The sequence below is a fragment of the Papilio polytes genome, unplaced genomic scaffold, assembly GCF_000836215.1.
Source record: "Papilio polytes unplaced genomic scaffold, Ppol_1.0 DF823510.1, whole genome shotgun sequence".
Taxonomy (NCBI): domain Eukaryota; kingdom Metazoa; phylum Arthropoda; class Insecta; order Lepidoptera; family Papilionidae; genus Papilio; species Papilio polytes.
The window spans coordinates 1,981,781-1,987,189 of NW_013525694.1; the positions used below are offsets into that span (position 1 = coordinate 1,981,781).

Below are 5,409 nucleotides of genomic sequence, written 5' to 3' on the forward strand. Positions count from 1 at the left end.
GAAAACCCGGTGCGCCGACCCTACGGGAGTAGGATAAGGCAGGGAAGATGATGATGAATTATAATGTTATGCAAAACAACCATCCGATATTCAAATATGTCACATTGCTATCAACCCGGAATTTTATAATACGAGTATATGACTATACAACAACTGTCATCATCATCATCTTTCTTCTTATCCTTCTCCCATAGGGTCGTCGCAACAGGTTTCTGTCTTCTATCTACGTCATCTGTCATTTCTCCCATTTTGATCATATCACCTTTCACGCAATATATCCATCTCTTCCTAGGTCTACCTCTACCGTCTTTACAACAACTGTATCCATTGAATTATCTGCAATATCCATACCTTTTTAATACACCGGAAATTAGTGCGACAAAAAAGTTTTCAGTTTAATATTTTTTAATGTACTCGTATATTATCGTTCAGATATGTCAGCTGTCAATATGTAAAGCAAGGTATTACTAAGAGTAACAATTACGTAAATAAAAAAAAATGTAGAATTTCTATTCTAGATTTGCTAAAGTATAAGATCCGAAGGATTTATTCAATTACTTTGAACCAATTTGGATAAAATTTGGAATTGTTCCAAAACACTTACAATAGTAGTTAGAACATGAAAACAACTACAAATCACAAAGACAAATACGAAAATGTAAGATTTTTTAATTCCAATTAGCAAAAAAGAAAGGTTTTACTATAGTGAAAGTTTGGTGGTATGATTGTTAGTTTGTAGCCTAAACAGCTAAATAGATATCGATGATATTTGGCACATATATGTATAGAACACGGTCTGGAAGAACACATAGGTTTTTTAAATTCCACGCGGACGGAGTCGCAGGCGAAAGTTAGTGCTCATATAAATTGTACTAAAGTAATTCACAACGAAAACACAAAATCCAAACACTTTAGCGTGTCCTTGGCACAAAAGGCGGTTACGATCGGAAAAAGGTCCGCATTGAATGTCGTTGACACTTAAAAGCGTAATATCAGAAATCCGACCCTTTGACACGGATATTTATATAAGGTTCATTCTCACGATAGCTATCGAAAAAACTAACCGTATGGGCGCCAAAATGAACTATCGTATTTCTCCTTTATGTTTATTACCTTTACGATTACGATGTGATAGGGTACGCTTTTGTATTTTATACTCGTATCTCGCTCTTTCTGGGTCGGTAAAAGTCAATTACTGTGAAAATAGAGTGAACTAACGTTTCATAGTTAAATTGTTACATAATTTTTAAGACTATTGAAATAAAATTAACTATTTGGTATGGTAGATATCACGAAAAACTCATCATCATCATCTCCCCTGCCTTATCCTACTCCCGTTAGGTCGACGCACTGGGTTTTCGTCCTCCAAAGCACTCCAACATCTGTCATCACTTCCTTCTTGATCATGTCACCTTTCATGCAATCCATCCATCTCTTTCTTGGTCTACCTCTACCATTAAAAACTATCTATTAGAAACTTATAAGAAATTTTAAGTTTCATTAGTTTCATAAAATGAAACAATAGATAATAAAAATTAATATCAATTAGGTGAAAAGTTTTTGAATTAAACAATTATAGATTTCCTTATAACGTACAAGAATCCTTTGCAATGCTAATTCTAATTGCAGAGTCTCGTTACGGCCGGCATCCCGTTTGTAGGGAGGATCGGATCGTCTTACGGAATGGATGTTAATTCGCAGTTCATGGATCGCTAGGAATTGTTCCTACATCAAATGCTCTTTGAAAATGTACTCAATTACATTAAAGAAGTAATAGAAATATTTTCTGCATTTTGTACTACAAATATTTTATTTCTTACTACAACTACTACTGTTCATATTTTGTATCGTACAGAGCAATTATGATAAAAAAAAACTCTTATGTATTATAAACAGTAACTTATATTAACTTAATATTAACAAATAGTAAGGAAAAATTATAATTTTTCCTTCCGATTTTCATAAGTTCACGTAAAGAATATACTCGTAGTAAAAATTAACTAATGTTACGTTTGTAAGCATGTTATAGTTACCGTAGGAGACAGGAAACATGCTAGAAGCAGGAAATTAATGTTTGTGTCAAACACCGGCTTAAACATAGCTACATGTATGGTTCATTGTCTGAACGTGACATTGTCAGGTTACATTGAAAATAGACATGCTGTGCGTGAAATCTTAATATCCGTTCTTAATGTTTGCGTAATTGTGTTTTAACAATTATAATTACTGAAACTACATTGTTACTTAGTAGTAGACAAAGAGATCAAAAAATATAAAGAACAAACGAACTATTCCCAACCGTCACCCCGCACTGACCCCACTTGAGGATAAAAAGATTAATCCGTCCCACCTTTTAGTCCCACCATCACCGATATGGTGACAGATGAAACCGTTATGAAATAAAGTAAGTTTCAAGCGTCCCCTCGTCGCAAAAGCAGGAACGGATGAATCTATTTATTCTCATTTCTTCCCACGTGGGGACAGAGTGACGGCTGGGAATATTCCGAGGAAGCATAGTTAACACTTCACTTGCGACATTTTTCACATGATCCTCACTAACGCTATCTATTAACAGATCCTCAAAACTAAATGTCAATATAATTAATAGTAATTAAATGAATTGTTAATAGGTGTCACTAAATCATATAACTAACATATTACCTTTCAAGGAAGTTACCTGTGAAAAAATGTTATTCACTATGTCCAGTCTATATATTTCTTAAATGTCTTTGGTACTAACACGGATAGATAGCACAATACAATACTAGTACTGTCGATAATGGTCACTGTTACAGTCATAGGTGATAAGATAACACTAAGATACTGCTTAACCAACCAATAAACTAAGCTGATTACGGTAGTTAGTTTTTATATCCTAATTTAGATGACTAAGGGCCTGTCCCACCACTGGCTGATAGAGACTCAGATAGCTTAAAAATAAAATGACGTCACTGTCAGATAAGGTAACAAATTCCGATATTTCCATCACATATTTTACACATTGGATTGTTATCAGATAATTTACAATTTAGTGGGACAGGCCCTATGTTTGTACCAATAAAATCAGTTCATTGACATTATCTGAAAATAATGTCATATGGGTTAATAGACCCAACTTAATTAACCTAACTATTCTCGTCAAAGGCTAATTAATTGGACCACTCATTTCTCACCCCTTAACCCCGGCAATTTAATCTAATGGCATCGAAATGGCCAGTGTTGATTGAGCCACAATTCATCTATTACCCACATTACCGCAATTACAACACGTCACTCTTCATATTAATATTTATGTGGGAACATTAAATTAATTGCGTTTATGAACACGGCCCTAAAAAGCACTTCAATTTTAGGTATGTTTATATTACCAATTAGCTGTTCCACGCGACTAAGTCCATGTGAAATTTAAAAATATAGTCTATGTTACTAAGCGATAACGTAGCTTTCTAATGTTAGAAGATTTTTTTGAAATCGGCCCAGTATTTCTTGAGTTATTTCAATACATACAAATATACAAATCTTCTCTTTATAATATTAGTATAGACTACCTTTAGAGTTACTAACATTACAGTTTATTTGAAATAGGTATATAAACATATAAAATATTTTACAAAGCTTGAATAAAACTTTGAACATAAATAGCATTACATTTGTATTGGAAAATAGCGTCTATAAGCAATGAACCTTGTATTGTCGTAGATTCTGTACTTATGTCTGTCTCAGTGCAATCCTCAATAGTAAAATTATTCGCTTGTAGATCGTAACTATATCCAGCAAATCCAATTCACTTTGAGATTGCACCGTTTAGAATTCATTTAAAACTTATTAACAAATGAATAAAGAACATATCGTTTTACGATGCAATTAATTGTCTCTATCACATCTCCTGAGGATTAGCTCTTTAAGGATATGTTTTTATTTAAATAAAAATTACATTAAAAACATTTTCCTCCTAAGCGTTACCTTAAGAGATTTTAACAAAAATTTGCTAAGGATGACTTGCTAAAGCTAGGATCAAAACATTTATTTTTAAAAGTTGTAAATTTTACTTATTACTTACAGTGTAAAGATTTTTAATAAGACCTCGTAATTTTGTTAAAAAATTTCAACATATTCCAGCTTTCCATTTCTTCTAGACATTCCACTGAAAAACAACGCAATAGTATATTTATTAATTATTTCTTAATATTGAAATAGTAGTTAAATCAGTCGACACTTTATAACTTCTTACCACGTCTTTGATATAAAGGCTGTTATCTAAGTTTTCCGCAGCTAACATGCCCCGCTGAAACGAGTTTAAAAAGAAACTTTTCAAACTGTCGTTTGACGGCGACGGATAATAACATCACGACCTATAACCTTGCCACATCTTGAGTGTACCACATTAGTTCATTTACCTAAACATAAAGAAATGGTAAAAAATGTTAAACCATTTCAAACATATGGATAATTGAGTGTCTCTACTTTTACTTTGTATCGTACGACGGCTGGAACATAAAAAGCAGTCATTCACAACTAAGAGACTCCAAACCTACTATAAGGCTACGACCTACTATAGTCAACCATACTAACCCATGCCGGTTGGTTGACCAAAAAGGTCTTCACCAATATATGCAGTGTATGTTTTCCTACAACATTGCAACTTCAAACGTCATAACATATTCGTATAAATCGTTTGATAATGAAAATGGGGCATGAAAGTAGCATTTAAAATTGCATACGCGCTAGGTTAGCTACAAACGCGGCAGCAGTGAACGTGCAGTGAAAAACGACAATCGAAATGTCCCCGTAAAGGAAACTATGACAGTGTAATTAAAGCGACGGCAATTAGCGCGCTTTGAGTTCGTCTATTAATAATGTTTCTTTGCTCAAAGCTTCGCTCGAAAGAAACATGACACAGTAAAGTGTCGCATGGTTTTAATAAAAGATTCAACTTTGGTACGTCACAGTTGCAACTACTGTGGAAACATGTCAGTTTCTATAACAAGAGAGGTGAAGATTCAAGACTTTTCTATTTTTTTTATTATTATAATGGTAGTATAATAGGGGCAAACGACGACGGTACACCTAGGTAGTCAACAACGCCCGTGGACATCCGCATCACGAGAGAAACTACGATGCGATGCTGTCCTCTGAGGAAATTATAGGCTCGCGTCTTGAAGAACCCTAAGTCGTATTGGTGTGGAAATACCGCCGAGGACAGATCGTTCGACAACGCGACTGTCCGAAGCAGAAAGTTATGCGAAATATTGTGGTATTTTAACTATTTTCAACAGTTTAATTGTAATTTTAGTGCTAGTAAATGATTGATTTACGCAAAGAAGAAATGTTTTACCCTGACTAAATGTTACGTTGCAAGAATGGAATGAATTTCTAGTGAATATGCATTTGCTGGCAAGAAATTAAATT

The 5,409-nt window shown here is 33.9% G+C and overlaps 1 long non-coding RNA gene across 1 annotated transcript; it reads left to right on the forward strand.

Moving 5' to 3' along the window:
• Window positions 1-501: 501 nt before the first annotated feature.
• LOC106104588 lies at window positions 502-1,798 on the forward strand. Its single transcript, XR_001225686.1, has 2 exons — window positions 502-658; window positions 1,630-1,798. It is a non-coding gene; the product is annotated as an uncharacterized LOC106104588 (long non-coding RNA).
• Window positions 1,799-5,409: the final 3,611 nt, after the last annotated feature.